The sequence below is a fragment of the Notamacropus eugenii genome, chromosome 1 (genome assembly GCF_028372415.1).
Source record: "Notamacropus eugenii isolate mMacEug1 chromosome 1, mMacEug1.pri_v2, whole genome shotgun sequence".
Lineage (NCBI taxonomy): Eukaryota > Metazoa > Chordata > Mammalia > Diprotodontia > Macropodidae > Notamacropus > Notamacropus eugenii.
The window spans coordinates 684,630,409-684,651,927 of NC_092872.1; the positions used below are offsets into that span (position 1 = coordinate 684,630,409).

General features: G+C 36.0%; 1 pseudogene; it reads right to left on the bottom strand.

The window, feature by feature from the left end:
- Positions 1–924: 924 nt before the first annotated feature.
- Positions 925–21,519, bottom strand: part of LOC140519816 (thiopurine S-methyltransferase pseudogene) — a 43,290-nt pseudogene continuing 22,695 nt past the window's right edge.

A 21,519-nucleotide genomic window follows, 5' to 3' on the forward strand; every position in this document is an offset into this window, starting at 1 on the left:
CAGGGACAGTATCTCCAGTGGCCGAGCAGGTCCCTCCACCCACGGGTGCCAAGGATTGGTGAGAGAGTCTTTTCGGCTTGCTGAGAGGGAAGTGGCATGTCCCCATAACTCAGGCCCCCTCAGGAGGCAGCAGAGGCAGCAGCAGACAAGGGCTCACAAAGCAGCCAGGAGCTGGGATCCATTGTTGGAGGTCTCTGCATAAATGCCCTGAGGAAACTGAGCCCCTGCCCCCACCTGAGTACTTGAACTTAATCTCACACTGAATAGCAGCCCCACCCCTGCCTAAAGCCCTGAGGCTGGGAAGCAGCATTTGAATCTCAGCCCCTAAGGGCTGGCTGGGTGGATCTGGAGGCCAGGTAGGTGTGGAGAGGACACTCAGAAGTCAAGTAACTGGCTGGGAAAATGCTCAGAAAAGGGAAAAACAAAATAAGACCATAGAAGGTTACTTTCTTGGTGAACAGATATCTCCTCCCATCCTTTCGGATGAGGAAGAAATTTTACAAACAATAAAGGCATTGAATGTGTTAAAATATAAAACTGCTTGAACTAGATTTTGTGGGGTCATAAAATGAGGATGCAGAAAAGTGGCATGAGTAATTTTTTATTCCCAAATTTTGCTCAAATTAAAATATTTAGTTTCAGCATTGGAATCATCATGAACGTAATAAAATGATAGCCTCTTACAAATTTCTGAAGTTACACGCATATTCCAATAAATATCACAAGTTATATGTGATGATAGTTTAAAAAAAAACAATTTTCAAAGATGTTCATTACATTTTCATGTCTTAAAGTCACTTTTACTCACTGAAGGCCATAAAGATACATATAAGATTTTAGATATGTTACCAAATCTTATGCAGCTTTAATTTTCATTTAATTCATTTAATTTCCACTTATTTTTCGGTAAAGAGATATAAAATCTCAATAAAGTGTGCATTTATTATGTTTTTCTTTTAAAGAATCAACCATCTCAAGACACTGAATATTACATGTTGAGTCAAACAAACTTTTAACTTCACTGTCAGGAACATAAAATGGTGGACCTGAAAATTTAGTTGAATCATATGGAAAAGTAGACAAGAGATAGTGAAAACCTTTTCCAATAGAGACAACAGTAAATTGGCATGACGTTCTTGGTCACCTGGATTAACAGCAACTAAGGTTCCTCTGTCCCAAATACTGTCAAATTTGCCAACATTCATCCTGGGAAGGTCAAAAGTGCTGCAACAGCATAAAGTGATACTTGGGCTCCTGAAATTTCTGCCACTGGTTCTTCTGGGTAAGACAGATTCTGTTCAGTAAAAAATTCCCGTATGGCCAATTCACTGATTTCAGCTCCAACTATACCATGACCTAGGTCAACAAATCATTTCATTTCAACTACTTTTCCACAAAGAGGGAAAAATAAATCCACTTCTGCCATTAAAAAATATATCCATATGTTTCCTTAATAACTGATTTCCTTGTTCTTGATGAAATCCAATATTGTGTGTCTCCTATTTTGGATGCCAATATTCAAGGGTTAGGGCATTGTCTTGCTGTTCTCCAAGAGTAAAGTGATCTTTGACTCCTGCTACAGCTGTCAAACCATCCATGATTTCTGGGCAGGTACTTTTTACAAATCAGGAATTTCTCATGTGGTTTCACCATTTCTTCATGCCTACTGGACATATGCACACCTTCCAGGTCTCCGTCCAGGCTTGGCTCCTCATCCTACATTTTCAAAGAGGACCACTGATATCACAGGTGATATCTTGATGGGTAGTTTAATTGAATTTAAGTGAGGTAGAATCGTACAAAGGTGTCAGCCTTTTCCCGAATTATTGAAGTCCAGTGGCAAGATAAAAGTCAAGACAATTGTCAATGGCCTGGAATGTAGTAGATGAAGTTTGTGTCTTCAATGTCTGACTGGTCTCTAAGGGCTCTACAGCAACTGCTTCAACCACCTTCATAGCTTTTAGAATAAATTGTTTTCATCTGTGCATTCCTCTGGGTGGGAGTGTGTGGGGGGGTATCTTCACATGCTTGGAAGTGAAATCCCCCTAACTCACCAAGAGGCCTGACAATTACTACCAACCTCGTTTTACCTCCATGTGGCCTCTGTGCATGGTACAAAGTCTTGTAGCCATAGGCACAGGAAGGTTGCTAAAGCATTATACAAATGCACATTTAAGAAAAGCATCTTATGAGTTTGCTGCAGGGCTGTTTTTTTACTCCCATAACTCCTTGAAGCTTTTGTTGAATGTTAAGTGAGCTCTTTGGGCTGGAAGCTGCTGTATTGGATCTGGCTGTCTATGATCAAATTGTGTCTTTTTACCTTTACACACTCCTTGGCTTTAACGAATGGCCCTTTGTGTAATGTATACGGTGGAAGAGAAATACTCTCACCTGAAGAACTTACAATAAGGTGAAAATCAGAAAATGAACTTCTGATGGAGTAACTAAATCATTCCATTATGCTTTGCTGGGTAAAGCTGATGCAAACAATCAGCCATTTTGATGGTGATGGTCTGAGAGAATGGAAGGGAATGTGGAAAGGCAGATTATGCTTCTGATTTCTTGGGAAGGACTTAGTTTTCTGATAAGCTAACAGAGAAAATTCATTTTTTAAAGACATGAATAAAAGATTGGCTGCAACATTTCTTGAAAACACTAAATTAAAACTAATACTCTTTAGTAATCTCACAGAACACATGATTGTGTGTCATCTCTGAAATAATGAATGCTGAAAATTTAACCTACATGTAGCTCTATGTTCAAAAAAAACCTCTTATTAATTCAAGGAATGAAAAGAGAAAAAGAGGTGGCAGAGGGAGAGGTAGCAGAATTACAACAGCTTTACAATCTTATTCAATTTGCTTGTACAGGGTCTTTGGTGTTTCCTCTTGAAAAAAATAATCAAGGACAATTTTTACCTTTGGACTGTTAGACTTTCCTTAAATGACTAGTTCTATTTGTTAATTGGATCCCCAAATATGTCTGCCAATTGTATCAAATGGAAGGGATGTGTGGCCTTTAAAAGCTTTGTGAATGAATATTGTTGGCAGAACAATTAGCATTTAAAAGCTGGAATGACCTTAGCTCTGTGCATCATTGTGATTAGCCTGGACTTTAATATCAGGTATAAGACCAAGAGCTGCCTTAGTTGCCAAGATAAAAAGCTTTTAGTTCTTGCCAAAGGACACTGGGTAATAAGGAGACATAAAGGACAAACTTGTATGATTATATATGATTTCTGTTGACTTAGCAACCAAGCAAAGGGCCCTTAGGAGTTAGGAGATTGGGCAGATTCAAATCAAAATGGATGTAAGGTGCAGAGTCACGTGGACCTTTTCTAAAAAGTGGAAAGCTGAGCTAATGCTACCACCGTTAAACCGTCACATTTATATAGTGCTTTCTAGTTTTCAAAACCTTTTTCTTCTCTATTATTTCATTATATGATCACACTAACCTTGTGTGAGAGAAAGAAAAGGGGTAATTATCCCACTGGACAATGAAGAAACTGAAGCTCATAGGCAAAGATCAAATGACTTTAGAAATCATCTAGCCTTACCCTGTCATCCCCTCCATCTTACAGATGGAGAAACTTCAGTTTCTTTGCCCACGCTGGCAAAGAGATATGTCCAAAGTCACACAGATATTAAGTGTTAGAGGTATGGCTTAAACCCTGATCTTCTGATTGTAAACTCATCGTTTCCCTGACTATTTACTTAACCAAGGTCACATAACTGTTAACTGATACAGTTGAGACTTAAAGTCCATGTCATCTTATTTGGACTATTTTCTCTTCCCTTTGTCCAGAGTATCTCAATGAAAGTTGGGTGGACTTTTCAGTCAATGGAAAGCAAATAGTTTTGCTTGCTTGTTATGTCTTGTTTTGAATTGTTTGTCTCTGTGAATAAATACCCTAGTCTCTTCTAACATAATTTGGAATGGTATCATTTGTAGTTTTCCTATAACTCCCTCTCCCTCCAAAAAAAGTTTACATTCAATTCAATTTAGCTCAATTTAATTTAAGTCAACAACCACTTGTTAAACACTTACTATGTCCTCGATATTATGCTAGATGTTGGGGATACAAAAACAAAAATACAAACAGTTTTTGCTCTGAAGGTATTTACATTCTTATCTATTTGTAGTACTGTCACCAGATGGCATTATAAATACACATGAATTAGTAATCAAAAAGCCATTGGGCCCTAGCATTCTTTCTACAACATTACGTTACGTGACCTTCTATGTTATCTATTGTCTACAAAATTTATCCACTGCAGTTAGGTCTGTATTATCTATTGTCTGCAAAATTTATCCACTGCAGTTGGGTAATAAGAGTATAATGAGGAACCAAGGTATAATAGAATAAACCCTACCTTTAGAGTCATAAAACTTAGTTTGAATTCTGAGCATGTCACTCACTACTCTTATGATCTTAGGCAAATCATTTTTACCAATTTATACTTAAGTTTTCTCATGCAAAAAAGTGAATGAGGTTTGTACTAGATGACGTCTAAAGTCACTTCTAGTTCTAAATTCTATAAACATGCAATTGGCATATTTTAAAAGTTCATTCTAATAGATATACACATATATGTATATTCTGTATACAGATGTGTGTATATTTACCTACATACATGAATGTATGTATGTATGTATGTATGTACATATTATCTGTTTATCTATTTTGGGGGAGGCAAATCATAGTGTAGTTTGTGGCTTGTAGCACATTTGGGGATAGCAAAAGAGAAAGCACAGCCTGAGGAAAGGGCTACATAAATTGGTTTGCAAAACAACAGAAAGTCCTTAGGGAAAGCTATGGGAGACAGGGCAAGGAGGGAGGGGTGACATAGGATCAGAACAAGAGAAATAGGGGAAACCTTTCTGGACCTGATCCACTCATGTGGGATTAAAGTCAGATAGCCCCTTCTGATGTCTGCATACAATAAATTCCTTCAAATATCCACTTGTATGTCATTTAATGATTTATATTCTTGTGCTGTGATGGGACTGATTTTAAGTTATTGTGGTCATTTACTCCACTAACACAGATTTCAATCCATTCTCAACTTAGTAGATAATTTTGCTGCTTAGGATAAAAGAAAAAACCATCACTTTCTGGACAACATGTTGGTTATGGGACTGTCTTCCTCCTCCTTCTCACTATCCACAACAATAATAAAGTGTTACCAATAGCAACTCATATTTAGAGTTTAATCTACTCATAGTAACCTACTGAATCAGGTACTGCTAATATTATTATCACTATTTTACCAGTGAAGTTGAGGCCCAGAGAATCTAAATAACTTGCCCATGATTGCATACTAATAAATGGGAGATCTGAGACTGTATTTGAAGCTTCTATAACTTGAAACACCTAGCAGAAACTTGCATTATACTGACCTAGCCTTAGAGAATCCAGAATCATTTCTATACTTTCAGAACATAATGAAGCATCCTGTTGAAAAGTATTGTAAGGTATTTATCATTATAAATAATTTACAAAGGAAAATGCACTTTTCCTTTACTTTTATCTTTGTCTTCCATCCCTGGAGAATCTTTGCCTTTGATAATGAATGACTCCTGATTTTGGGGGAGCGAGGTGGTAGTGAAAGAGGTGTGACATTACTTTATTGTATATCATGCAAATATGCCCTTAGACACTTACTACCTGTGTAATCCTAAGCAAATCACTTAACCTCTCTCTGCCTCAGTTTTCTCAATTATAAAATAGAGATAAAAGGAACACATATTTCCCAGGATTATATGGATGATCAAGGAGATAATATCTGTAAAATGTGCAATAAGGTGCCTGATATTAGTAGCTGGAAAATAAATTTTTATTCTTTTACCCCTCTGCTCCCCTTAACCCTCTTAAACAGTATTTGAATTGAAATTTTTAAAGCATAGCTCTGCTGATATCACTCTTCTGCCCATTCTTTTTTAGTTCTTGACCACTGTTCTTAGAACAAAATCCAAATTCATTCACTTGGCAAATATAGCCCCTTATAATCTTGCTTTAGCCTACAATTTCTGACTAGTATTACTATCCTGCAGATACTCCAGACCCACCAGCCAAACTCCTCAATTTGCTATCCCTCCCATAGGGCTTAAAATTTCTTGCCTCCAGGGTTTCTTTTCTTACCTCTGTCCCTTAGAAGTCCTAAGTCACTTCAAACCCTGCAGGTCTTGAACTACTTCCTTTAAGAACTCAACTTCTAGGCATATTTTTCATATCTTGCAAATAATCTATAATTATTTGTTTGTGAACAAATTGGATTCCCTTGGTACAGAAGTTCTTAATCTTCTGTTCACAAAGCACTGTATTCATGGGAAAATTTCAGGAAAGACAATAATGCTTCAGTATTTTCACTAACCTCTGAATAAAAACTTATCATTTCTCTCTATTATGAATTTAGGCAACAATCTATTAGGCTCCATAGTGATAACCAGAGAACAAAATTGTTCAAGACAGAACAACAAGAACAAAAAGTTAAGAATATCTGCCCTTTCATAAAATTGTAAGGTACTTGAGGGCAGGGCTTATGTCATTTTCATATTTGTATCCCCATAGTCTAGCACCTTGTCAGAAATATAGTAGGAGATTAATATATGTTTATTAATTCATTCCCAGACAGAAAATCGGATGAGAGAAAATAAGGTAAGAATGTCTAGGTTGTGGTGGGGGAGACGGTAGGAAAGTATAAAGAGACAGATGGATAGACAGAAAGACAGACAAAGAGAGAGACAAAGTCCAGGAGTGTAGCTGCTCAAATAAGGACAGACCTTGTGTATTAGTCCCAAAATACAGAGGATAAGATATAAAATAAAATTCTATATCAGGAATGAGTAATAGTCCCTGATTGAGGGTTTGAATTGCTCTCTTATGAGAGAGGTACATGAGCTTTACAGTGTTGAGCTTGCAATGTTGACTTCACCTACTCACCATTCATTTTTTGTCACTTTCCTGATGTGAAGTTATTCCCTTTCTATAAGTAAGGTTATGAGATAGGTGAGTTCCAGATTGATAGGGTGTTACAAGACAATCAAAATAAAATAAAGGTTCTCAGATTGAGTATTTGGGAGTTTGATATGGAGAAAATTTAGGAAAGGATTTCTATCATTCCCTTTTAAAAAAATCATTTCATCTTTGAGACACAATGAATAATTTAAGTGAACTTCAGATAGGCTGACCCTAGCCACTGAGACAGTGTTGCTGGTGTGTTAGAAGTAAATTAGACATTTAAGCTGTGCTATGAATTTAATATTGATTCACTCAGTAAATTTAAAGATGTAGTTTAATCTCTCATTATCAGAGATAGCAATACTATAATCATATTCATAAATTGAAGAAAAATAAACTCTAGGAGATGGGAAAAAAGTATTGTAAGAAAAATAAAAGACGGAAAAACTAAGAGCTCTGGACTTGATGTAAGATAGAACTTTCAGGCAACTTGAGTTATTTCAGATTAGAATGACATAGAGAGAATAGTGTCTTGGCCCTCCAAGAAGGTCTTTCAAACAAAGGCTGTATGATCACTTTCTTGTTAGGTAGAGTGCAAAAGGCATTTTCATTCAAGAAAGTGTTTGATGAGATGGCCTTGGAGGTCTCTGCCAAGTCTGAAAGGAATAATAATAGCTGTCTTTTGTATAACATTTTAGAGTTTACAAAACACTTTAATGTGTTATCTCACATTTGATCCTTACGGCATTCTAGTAATGAAGGTACTATTATTATTTCCATTTTATTAATGAGGACACTGAGCTTGAGTGAGACTGAATGACTTGTTAAGGATCACATAGCTAGTATGTATCTGAGGCAGAATTCCAGCTAAGGTCTCCCTCACTCCGAAACTCACACGGCACCTGCCTACCTCTAAAATTCTGCAACTGTGTGATTACATGATTAAGGCAATTTAGAATCTTTGAGTTGGAAGGCATATTAAAATGAATTTTGTCTAACCCTTATATGAAGTAAACATTCCCTCTATGATATGTACCACAAGTGGTCATCTAGCCTCCCTTTAAATACCTCAGGGAACAAAAAGTTAAATACCTTAAAATGCAAAGCCCAATTAATTATCAATAACCCTAATTATTGAAATGCTTCCTCTCATTGACCCAATGCTAATCTCCTTGTAACATGCATCATTCAAAGCATGTGAACTGTATTTTTCTGTCTCTAAAATGTAGAAAGTGATATTTGAATTACCTAGCTTAGGATTATTGGTAAATAGAGATAAATAACGGCCTTAGAGTCAGGAAGACCTCACCTCAAATGTGACCTCAGAAGTCACTTCCTAGTAGTGTGACTCGGGGTAAGTAGTTCAACAGCTCAGTATCCTCATCTGTAAGATGAGGCAATACTAGAATTTGCTCATCAGGGTAGTTGTGGGCATAAAGTGAGACCATATATGTAAAGGGCTTCACAAGTCTTATAACACCATATTAATGTCAGCTATTTATAATTATTATTTATATGAGATTATGATGATCCTGATGGTTGAAGACAGTGTAGCCTATTGGATAGAATAGTGAACTGGGACATTCCATGACAATTTTAAGGCCCACTTATAATGCATATTCTTTGCGATTCTGGACAAGTCACTTCTGACTACTGTAAAAGTAATTTAAATGGAAAGATCTTTCTCCTTAATTAATAGACTTACATGATCTGATTAAATCACCTGGAAGCCTAAGTCGCATGTGGTAGGAGGAGCCAAGTGACACAGCAAGGCTCAGGTTTGTGACAGTTGATAGTGAGAAGGTGCAGGGAGAGGAGGGGAAGGTGTGGGAATGGCTTTGCCCCCTGCAGTGATCATGTTTATTAACTTCTTGGTCACCACGACAGACTTAGTTTTCTGGTTTTGGGATTTTTGCTTTCTGGTGTCTGTCTCTCTGTCTTCTGTATAGAAAGTCTTTTGTACTTGGAGATTGAGAGCTACACTGGCATATTCATAGTCACCATCAATGCTGTGAATATTGCCTTGGTGATACAACTAGCTATAGCTTTTGGATTGCTGTATATAGTACAAAATTTGTCAATGTGCATTGGCAGGGGGAGTTTCCTTATTGGATATATTGTTTCACTAACATAATCCCTCATTCAAATAAATAACAATTATTGTAAAAAAGAAGAAAAGTACAATTCCTCTAAGCCTTGACAATTCTTCAAATAACTGAAAATATTTATCTTGCCCCTTCTCTAGCCCTTCTGCCCTAATTTTCTCAAAGTTAAACATTCCTGGTTTTGTCAATCACTTCTAGTATGAGATGGTTTCCTGTTCCCTTTTCATTGTTGTAGCACACTTCTAGACACGTCTTGGTTGGTTGATATTCCTATTTAGATGATTAATAACTGCCCATTACTAAACACATTTGTATATATATATATATATACACATATACACACACACATATATTTATGTTTATATGTGTGTATACTCTCTCTCCATACACACACACACACACACACACACACACACACACACACATATCCAGCTCATCATTGCTTGTATCACCTAATAATTTGCAGCATCATGAAGAGAAAGTTTTCTCTTAATAATTTGATCCATGAATCTCAGGTCAAAGAAGAATAATGCTGAGGAGAGAGAATTTTCCCAAGTCAACAGAGGGGCCTGATTTACTTTCATGAAAATTTCATGAATTTGATAAATATTGTCATAAGAATTTTCTCCCTCTCCCATCCCCCACTCCGACTCATGGAAAGCAAACTTCACAAGTTCAGCCAGCTGTAAACTTAATGAATGTTCTGAAAAATGCTAAATTAGTCACAAGCTCAACTTGGAAACAATTCAGTACAAAGTGGAACTGATGAAGTCGGCACAACAGTGTGTATTTCAAACGGGTTTGTTTGGGGGACGTTGTGGGGGATTAAGTGCCTCCTGTTTTCTGGAAAGCTATTTTCAGCGACCACTGACAAAAGCTGGAAGAAATGCGGCTTTATGTTCCTTCAAATAGAAATTAAGCTATGTTGCCAACAACGATGATGATTAAAGTATTTTGGGGAGGCACAGAGCACAGAGGGAAAAGATAGGCAACTCTGTATAGTTCAATAAGTGAAATTGATTCACCAAATCAGGCATCTAAAACATCTTAATCCACAAAATCCTTTCTAATAGAAACTCCTCTGACTGTATTTTTTAGCCATGAAAGAGAATTCTCATTAACCTTTTTATTTTTGGTCCTGGGCCATGTGAGTAATAAAGATAATAACAGCTCATTTATATAACACTTTATGCCTACAATTTACAATCACTATCTCCAAAGATCCTCCCAATAAATTTGTGATCCAGGTGGCACAAGTATTATGATTGCCATTTTGCCAATGAAGAAAAGGTGACCCAAGGAGAGCAAGCAGGATGTTCAAAGTCATAGCTTGGACTTCAAAAGGGTTTGTAACACTCAGCTCCCATATCCTATATTTATTTTCCAGGCTAGATTTTAGAGTTGTAGAGTGTTGGACATGGAGCTAGGAAGACCTGAATAAAATTCTGCTTTACACACTAATGGCATGTGACCTTAGGAATGTTCCTTCAGTTTGTTCTATCATCATTAAAATGGGGGTAACAATACATCTACCTCACAAGATTTTAATAAGAAAAAAACAGATAATACTTGCAAAAGGCAATGCATACCTTAAAGCACAAGAAAATTTTTAGTCATGGTTATTACTGCTATGTTGGTTGCTGTGCCTGTTGATGTTGTAGATATTCTTTTTGTGTTGTGATTATCCTCTAAACACTTTAAGATTCTGTGACTAAAATGAAAGAAAGGCTGCCTTCATTGATGCTGAATCTCACCTGTGACTTGCCACATCCTTCAAAAGCTACTATGACTGAAAATGTATCACCCTACGGGAAAGATGATGGTGAGTCTCTAAACTTAGCCAGACCACTCTTTCAACAAAAGACTGTTGCCAAGGCAATAGTTAAATGGCAGCACAAGTTATGGGCTCACTTTCTCATCTCTACTTCATTGACAACTCATTCTCCCAACTCTACTTCACTGGGTCCCTAGAATATGAGGTTCTATTATTTCTCTCTTCAGAATAATGTATAATAAAGACCCTCTGGTCCCTTCTTATTCATGCATTAAGTATGTCTTCAATGTTTATCTAGGACATTCTGATAGGGAAAAAAACATCTGTAGAGATGAAGTGTGTTTTACTAGTCATTGATATTCACTTTTGTTCCTATGGGGGAGCAATAACTTTGATATATTCCCCTCGTTTAGATCAGATACTTCGAGAAATCAATTACTCATTGACTTCTAGACTATGTAACTTTTAGTACAGATTTTCTATGGGTAGCCTTGGGTCTATGCCCACTGATTTCCAAATTTTTGTTTTCTTCAGTGCCATGTTAACTGAGCTAGGGAAGAAAAATTCAAACTATTTTTTGAGTTTCTTTCATACTTGGCATCAAAATTTTACACTGAAAAAGTGAAGTGGATTATTTGCAAAAACTTCATCTCCCATGGCACCATCTAACACTGGCTTCAAAAATGAACTTCCTTTGCTTTTTTCAAAAATTGCTTTTCAGTAGATTTTATCCAGTCAAAAACTATTTCCCATCTGTCAAGTGTAGTGCCAACTTTGTGTTAGTCACTTTGGTGAAAATAAAATGTATAATTCACCATCCCTGCCCTCCATGAGCTTACAGTGTAGTTGGAGAAACAACTAAATATCAATCAATATGGAAACATTTATTGAGTCCCAGTTTAGTGATGGGGCAATTAACTAGGAACTAGGGATCCAAATATAGAAGCTCTAAAGGATCTAATATTATACCAATGTGAATTTATTACTATTGCTAATATAATTTATATCATCAATATACATTCATGTACCATCTATTTTAAACAGAGCAATATGAAAGGAGCTGAGAAATTGCTCTTGCCCAGACTTTATCCTAAAGTCATTCACAGCATTAAAATCCCAACACAATGTGAAATAGTAAATGGTTAATTGCATGGGTCATTGAATCAAATGACTTCAGAGTTAGACTTGATCTGGCAGGCTCTCTATCTAGTCCAACGTATACCTGTAAAGGAATATCCTCTTCAACATCACTCTCAACAACTTTAACCACCACAAGAATACTACCAGGATGGGGGAACTCACTCCCTCCTGAGACAGGCCATACCATTTTGAGTACCTAAAATGAGAAATGTAATATGTAACTGAAATATACATCTATGCAACATCTACCCATCACTTTCTTGTCTATAGAGAAAAGCATAATTGTAAGCCCCTTGGTGGCTGTATCCAGTCATCCTGCTTTATATCTTTTCACTGAATCCAGATGGCTCTGAAGAAGAAAGCGAGGCTGGTAACTTTGCACAGCCCTCTCTCACTTAAATCCAATTCACTTGCAAGTCATAGCATTACTTTTGAAAACAAAAGACAAATGACAACAATAACAAGAACCTGCCCCCTTGTAACTTGTTCTCTTCTCTAAATAACCTGATTTGTTCCTTTAACTGACTCTAATGAAATGGTCCAGTTATAATTGTGGTTTCCCTGGTATGAATATATTCTAAGTTGTCATTGTCCTCCCTAAGTTGTGATGTCCAATAATCAACACAGTCATTGAGATGTCGTTGTCTAAGAAAGAAAAATTCAGAAGAAATACTGTCTACAATTTAAGTATTCAAATATAACATTAGTATTTTTTTTTGGAGGGGAGCCATACCATATCACATTGCAGACTCACTTTGTACAGTCCACCTAGATCTAAAATTCTGTAGGGTTTTTTCCCTAAAAACACTAAAGTAGCCTAGCCTCAAACTTTAATAGGTTTCAGTAGATGGGGGTAGATTTTAGGCATTTGGTGAAGTCTTTCAGAAGATTCATAATGACCTAGTTCTTATGAGAGGAATAGGATTGAGATTTGAGGTGTTGAAGTATTCTGGGGTAAGTAAGCTACATAAATCAAGGCCAGAAGAAAGTTAAAAAAAAGCTTCACAAGGTTTTCTGCCAGAGTGAAAAGATCACTTGTCTCGAGAGTTTCATCTCAAGAGCAGTAACAAACATGTTGCAGTGACTTTAGAAAACATATTCATTTTCAGCAACATGTTATTATTTATTAGAAATTTTTGAGGTGAAAAGAGCAAGAGAAAAATGGAAAGGGATGCATGTAGGCATGAATTTCATTGAAATAATTTTGAATCATTTTGTAGAACAAAGAAAATAGTAGAAAAATATAAAGCCTCTAAGTTAGGTCATTACCTTCATAAGTTGAATATCAAATCTATGCATCTATACCCTCATATGTACTCTAAGCACTAATTGAAATTAAATCAAATTTGAATTCCATCAATGCAAAGAAATAGATTACTAAGATTATTTAAACCTATTTCTCAACAAAGGAGGCTGAGTTAGAGGTTTGGCTGAACTGGGTTGAATTCTCTACATATATGTAAAAAGGGAATTTCTCAAATATAATAATGAGAAGATAAATGGGATATTTACCCTAAATATATGGTTCTTGTATATATGTGTTTGTAATTGAAAGTAGGTAGAAATTCAGTCCTTCAATTGTTAAAAAAAATTCTCTAACAAGAAAAATAACCTGTGTCTTTTGGTAATAATCATAATACTAAAATTTGAAACTAGAAGTTGCTATAGGCATGATGTCAAGTACACCCCATGTGATTTCAACACCTAACACTATGTAGGTGATCATGAGAAAATCACTTAGGTTCTCTGAATCTCATTTCTATATTGGAATATAATCTATCAAGTATTTATTAGTTCACACTCTATTTTAGGCACTTAGTGTTTAAATACATGGAAAACAACACTCTACTGACAAGAAACTTGCATTCTAATGAAAATATATAGAGAGAGATAATGTATATAACTTTGAACTTATCTTCCTTATATTTTATATTCTTTTGATATTCATTCTATCGATGAATATATATCCACATATGTTAGAGCTCAGGCTATTAGTGTGTATTTATTACTGCTGTTGATATGGTGAAATTTTTTTTAACATATTGTTTTCACTAATATATAATTAGTAATAGATAAAGGTGTTTACATATACAGAATAATATAAAGATAAATAGCAATAGTTTTATATATGTATGTCCCTACATGTGTATGTCCACACATGTGTATGTGTGTATGTATGTTCATATATATGTATATATATATATATATATACAAAAATAATACATATATATCTTGAAAAGTTATTAGCAATTTGGGAATAAGAAAGGCTTCATGTGGAAGAAGTACCTGAGTTATATTTTGAAGGAAGAGGTAATATGATCTAGAAATAGGTGAGGAAAGAGCACATTTTAGGCCCAGGGAACAACAGATTGAAAGTAGATGAGAGATGGAGTATATTGCAAAAAGAAGAGAGAGAAAACTGATCTGTTTGGACTGCAGAATGTGACGGGGGAACAATGTATAATGGGTCTGGAAAAATAGGTTGAGGCCATAGGGAAAGGGTGGTCAATAGTGTCAAATATATGAAATAAGGGAAGCTATGCAATTCTGCAAAACTTAAATATTTGCATATTGCTTCAGCACAGCCCAGGGCAAATCAACATCTTCTAGGTTAAGGAGAAAGTAGGCCGGATCTCCACGTGCTTCAGCACAGTTCCAGACAGACAGGCATCCCCTGGCTGCAAAACCTCCATGGGCTTCATTGTAGTCCAGAGAAACAGAGAAGCACTTCACTGGGCCTCAGCACATGCCAGACACCACCATTCGGACCCCAGCTCAGCACCAGGTAAGCTGTCTGACCTCTGTAGCCCCTCAGTGCAGCACCAGACACAAAGGTACACCAGAAGCCTCAGAGCATCTTTAGTACGGTGCCAGGTAAAGAGCCAGGGCCTACAGCCACTAACACAAGAAGCCCAAGACAGTGTCCCTTCCACTTCAAGTACAGAGCTGAAATGTAATGGAAATGAAAAGTCCAAAAGAAAAGATGAGCACAAAACAACAAAAGAAGAATCTGACCATAGAAAGTTGTTATGTGACAGAGAAGAACAAGACACAAATTCAGAAGAGAAGGGAAATGTTAAAGCATCTGTGGGCAAAACTACAAAGTAAAATGGGAAGTCTTTTCAAGCCCCCCCAAAAATTATGGAAAATTCAAAATGGAGTTTAAAAATCATATAAGAGAGTAGAGGAGAAATTGGGAAAAGAAATGAGAGTAGTGCAAGAAAATTTTGAAAAAAAAGAGAGAACAACTTGAAAAATTGCTTAAAAGGTAGAATTGACCAAATGGAAAAGGAGAAACAAAAATTCAGTGAAGAAAATAATACTTAAAGAGTACAATTGGCCAAATGGAAAAGAATGTACACAAGCTAATTGAAGATGTAACACCTTAAAGAGCTATTTTACAAAGGAATACTTTAAAATCTATAATTGGGCAAGAGGAAGCTTTGAGATATTTGAGACATCAAGAATCAATTCAACAAATTCATAAGAATGAAAAAACTGGAAGAAAATATAAAATACCTCATGAGAAAAAGGCTGGCCTGGAAAGTAGATCCAGGAGATACAATATCAGAATAATTGGAATACCTGGAAACCAAAATCAGAAGGAAAACCTAGACAGCATCTTTAAAGAACTTGTGAAGGAAACCTGTCCTGATGTCCTGGAGCCAGAGGTCAAAAACATGCACTGAAAGAATCCATTAATCACCTCAGGAAAAACATCCCAAAATACAAATTCTGAGGAACGTTATAGTCAAATTTTAAAACTATCAGGTTATGGAAAAAATACAAATGGCCTGAAAGAAACACTTCAAATCTTAGGAAGCCCCAGTCAGGATTACATGGGATTTTGGAGGTTGTAACATTAAAAGATCATTGGTCATGGAAAATGATGTTCTGAAAGGCAAAGGAGGTAGGATTAAAACCATGAATAACTTGTCTCATGAAAGTAAGCATGATCAAATAAAAAAATGATGATTCAACGCAATAGAAGGATTCCAAGCTTTCATAAGGAGACCAGAAATAAACCAAAAAATTGATTTCTATTATCAAGACCCAAAAGAAGCACAAATAGGCAAAAAGGGGAAAGAAAATGAAAAAGATTTTATAGAACTTAGCTGTTTACATTTCTACGTGGGAAGATCATACTTGTACTTCTTGAAAATGTGTTACTAGACCTAGAAGGAATATACACAGAGAGAGGACATGGGCATAAGGTGAATTTGAGGGAATGACATAAAAACAATGAGGGATGAGAAAGAGGAATACAAAGGTTGCAGAAAGAAGGAAGAGGTAGAATGGGATAAATTATTTCACATGAAGAGGCATAAAAGACCGATTACAGTGGAGGGGAAGATGGGAAGGTGAGTGATGAGCATGACTTGAGCCTTACTGTCATCTTTATTGGCTCAATGAGGGAATCATATACACAATCAGTTAAATATAGAAATCTATCTTACCCAATAGGGAAGTAGGAAGGGAGGAGATCAAGTAAAAGGGGTGGGGGTGGTGCAGACTGATGGAAGGGAGAAAAGATCAGAGTAAGTGGTAGACAGAAGCAAAACACTGGTGAAGAGGGAAAGGGTGAAAGGAGACAGAGGACAAATGGCCAGAAGAATAGGGTGGAAGGAAATACACAGTAAGGAATCAAAGCTGTGGATATGAATGAGATGAACTCATCTATAAAACAGAAATGGATAGCTGAATAGAAGAAAACTCAGAATCCTACAATATGCTGTCTACAAGGAAAGCACTTGAAGCAAAGAGACACACACAGAGTATAGGTAAAGGGCTGGGGCAGAATCTATTATGCTTCATCTAAAGTTAAAAAAAAAAAGCAGGGGTAGCAATCTTGATCTTAGATGAAGTAAAAGCAAAAATACAGTTAATTTAGGAAGAAGAGGAAGGAAACTACAGTTTGCTAAAAGGTAGCATAGACAATGAAGCAATATCAACAGTAATCATATGTGCACCAAGTGGTATAGCATCCAAATTCTTACAGGAGAAGTTAAATGAGTTACAGGAAGAAATGAATAGAAAATCTATACTAGAGGATGTAATTGTAATTTAAATAGGAAGATCTTTCCCATTCATTAATAGACTCATGTGACTTGTTTAAATCATATAGAAGCTAAAGTCATATGTGGTGGGAGGAGCTTGCTGAATGAGTGGAACAGGGAGGGTGGAGCAGAACTGAGAGGAAGTTATTGAGAGTAGTTAGGGCAGAAGGAAAGAGAGGACACAGGCAAGCAGGCACAACTGGGCATGTGAGTGCTTGGTTGTCTGTGGGAAGTCACAGGGGGAGAGGGGGAGGAGGAGTCTTGGAAATGGCTTTGTCCCCTTTAGTGATAATATGTATCAACTTCTTGGCTACTATGATGGATTTGGCTTTCTGGTTTGGGAATTTGGCTTTCTGATGTCTGAATAAATGTTTTCTTCTGCCTTCTATATGGAGAGTCTGTTATACTTTGTGACTGAGAACTAAACCAGCATCCATAGTCACCCTTGGTGCTGTGACTATTGCCTGAGTGATACAGTGGGGGACCTCAAATATCCCCTTTAATAACTCAATAAATCCAACCAGTTCACAGATCTGAAGGGGTTTGAACAGTTTCTCAGAAGCAGGACTCTGGTGCTTAGCCTATTCTCAAATCTGGGTCATAGTCCTGGGTATAACTCCCAGGGCAAGGAGGAGCACTAACATAGCAGAGCTTGAAGCCCCAGGGAATCTTCTCACATAATAGGACAGAAAAGAGTGCTTGTGGCCACTCACAGTCCAGAATACAGGCCAAGAGAGGAGTAAACACTTCTCTTTGTATCATACCACTTTGGAAGGACTAAAAACTTACAGATCTCCAGAAGTACCTCTGAAAATACCTGCACAAAAGCCCTGAAACTTGGAACAGTCCACCCTCCATTCTGCAAGCTGAGCCCTACTTTAACAGGGAGTTTAAAAAGTGAGGTAGTTGGCAGAGAAAATGAGAAAACAATGGGAAAAAATAAACTCTGACTAAAGAATGTTACTGTGGTGACAAGGAAGATCAAAACACACACTTTGAAGAAGGCAGCAAAGTCAAAGCTTCTACATTAAAAGCCTCTGAGAAAAATATAAATAGGTCTCAGGTAATGGAAGAGATCAAAAAGGATTTTGAAAATCAAGTAAGAAATGTAGAGATAAAATTGGGAAGAGAAATCAGAGTGATACAAGAAAATCATGAGAAAAAAGTCCAAAGCTTGATAATGGAGAAACATAAAATACTGAAGAAAATAACACCTTAAAAACAGACTAGGACAAATGATTTAAAAACACAAGGTCCAAAAAACCCATAAAAAGAATTCCTTAAGAAGCAAAACTGGCTGAGTGGAAAAATGAGATACAAAGGCTCACTAAAGAAAATAATTCCTTAAAAACTATATTGGAGGAAATGGAGGCTAATGACTTTATAAGAAATCAAGAAACGATGAAACAAAACCAAAATAATAAAAAAAAATTGAAGACAATGTCAAACATATCATTGAAAAATTACCTAAACTGGAAAATAGATCCAGGAGGGATCATTTTTAAATAACTAAACTACCTGAATGCCATGATGAAAAAAAAAAAAAAGAGCCTAGACATCAGCTTTCAAGAAATTATCAAAGAAAACTTCCTGATATTCTAGAAGCAGAAGATAAAACAGAAATTAAAAGAATCCACTGATCACCTCCTAGAAGAGATCCCAAAATGAAAACTGTTGGGGATATAATATCCAAATTTCAAAGTTCCCAATTCAAGGTGAAAATATTACAGGCAGACAAGTATGCTGGAGACAATCAGGATAACACAAGATTAAGCAGCTTCTACATTAAAGGATCAGAAGTCTTGAAATATGATATTCCCAGAGGGCAAAGGAGCTAGGAGAACAACCAAGAATCACCTACCCAAAAAAACTGAGTGTAATTCTTCAGGGGAAAAATGGATACTCAATGTGATAGAAGACTTTCAAACATTCTTGATGAAATATCAGAGCTGAACAGAAAATTTGACTTTCAAATAGAAGACTCAAGAGAAGCATAAAAAGATAAACAGAAAAGGGAAATCATAAGGGATTTAATAAGGCTAAAGCAAGGGCTCCCAAAATTCTTTGTCCTACTGCCTCATTAAAAAACAAAAACAGACAAAAAAACTTATATAGAGCCCCCCTGGAAATCTACTTTCTTTGATCCTTTAAGGTTTTTTTTTTTTTTTAAATTTATGCCATTTCAAATATATGTAATATTTTTAAATGATGCATCTTAAATTTAATAATTTATTGTACATTTCTGTTTTGTTCCCTGCTTTGAAATTTGAGGATGCAATATTGCATCATGCAACTATATAATATTGTAATGTAAATAAGTCATTACATGCAAATATTCTTACTGATGCATGCTGGACTTTCTAACAATGCACAACATGCTCGCCTGCCAATACTTGCTTGTTAAGACCAGTTGGTAGACTTGCTATTGATTGGTCATAATTTGCATTTTCTATATTTATTTGGAAAATGCAATCACTGCTACTTTAACTCTGCTACACAACAGATAAACCATGCATGAATGGTTTTTCAAAAATTCTCTTCTTTTTTTTTCTGTGTGCTTCCAACAACCCTTTATTTTCATACAATGCCTCCCCTTAGTACCTGACGCTACTACTAACCCCCTGAATCATTCTAGTGCTCCTCCAGGGGATATGATCAACTTCTTTGGAAACTTGTGGGTTAAACTGTTTACATTCCTACCTTGGAAGGTGATATTTGAAACTTATAAGACCTTTGTCATTATTAGGGTAGTATATATAGTATAGTGAGTACATATAGACAGAGGATACAGTTGTGAGTTGAATATGTATGGATGATATATAAAAAGTAAAATTAAGGGGTGAGAGATGAATGTACTGGGAGAAAGAGAAAAGGAGAGGTAGAAAAGGGTAAATTATCTCACATAAAAGAGGCAAGAAAAATCTTTTAGTGGAAGTGAAGATGGGGATGGAAAGGGGAGTAAGGAAACCTTACTCTCATCAGAATTTTATCTAAGAAGGAATAAAATACACACTCAACTGAGTATAGAAATCTTTCTTACCTTAGAGCAAAGTGAGAAAGGAAGGAGATAAGAGAAGGGAGTGGTGGTGCCTCCATTCGGAGGGCAGATTGGGGGAAGGGGTATTCAGAAGTAAAACATATTTTAAGAGGAACAAGGTGAAAGGAGAGAGAGAATTGAATAAATGGGGGTCTAGGCTAGAGGGAAATAAATTCAGCAAAAGGAACTGTGAAAAAAATGAAATTTGTCTGATAAAAGCCTCATTTCTTAACTATATAGATAATTGAGTCAAATTTATAAAAATAAAAACAGTTCCCCAATTGAGAAATGATCAAATGATATGATCAGTTTTCAGATGAAATAATGAAAGCTATCTATAATCATATTAAAAAAAATACTACAACTCACTGTCGATTGGAGTAATACAAACAGCTAAACACAGTGGTATAGTGTGACTTCATATTCTATGGTTGGCAAGGCGGACAAGAATTTTATTGTCAAAAAAACATGGACTTCACCAATTGGATTGTGACTGAACGAATTGTGGTATATGAATGTAATGGAATACTATTGTGCCATAAGAAATGATAAGCAGGTAGATTTTAGAAAGACAAAAAACAAAAACATGGAAAGACTTACATAAACTATGCTGTATGAAGTGAACAGAACCAGAATATGGACACAGCAACAGCGATATTGTTTGATGATCAACTATGAAAGATTTAGCTCTTCCCAGCAACAAAATGCTCCAAGATAGTTCCAAAAGATTCATAATGGAAAATACTCTCCACATCCAGAGAAAGAACTGATGGAGTCTGAATGCAGATCAAATCTTACTATTTTTACTTTTTTTTTTCATTTTTTGTTCTATTTCTTCTTTTATAGCATGACTAATATGAAAATATGTTTAACATAATTGCACATGTTTAACCTTTATTGGATTGTTTGCTCTCTTAAGGAGTGTGGCAAAAGAGAGAAAACACTGGAACTCAAAATCTCACACAAATGAATGTTGAAAACTATCTTTATATATAATTAGAAAAATAAAATGCTATTTATGTAAACATAAAGAAAGGATGGATTCTCTTTATGGGCAAGTCATTTGTTGCCTCTGAGTCTCAATTTCTTCACCTTCAAAGTGAGAATAATACAGTAATTACATCATCAGAATTTCATTAATTTACTGGTACTGAACCCTTGGTTCAGTATTATTATTGGTATTATTTCTTCCTTATCATATTCCACTTTGAACTATAGATACGTGTGCTTGTCTCTCCTCTCTGCTTCTTGTCCATTATCAGACTCTGAGTTTTATAAGGATACAGACCATGTCTTATTGACCTTTGTATACTTTAATTATCATTAGTATAATTTTCCCCAGAAGCAAAGACAGAACTTGCAGTGTATTGGCAATAAATATTGCTTAGTTTAATTGGGTTGCCAATTAATTCAATTCAATGACTCCAGATGTTTCACTGAAATAA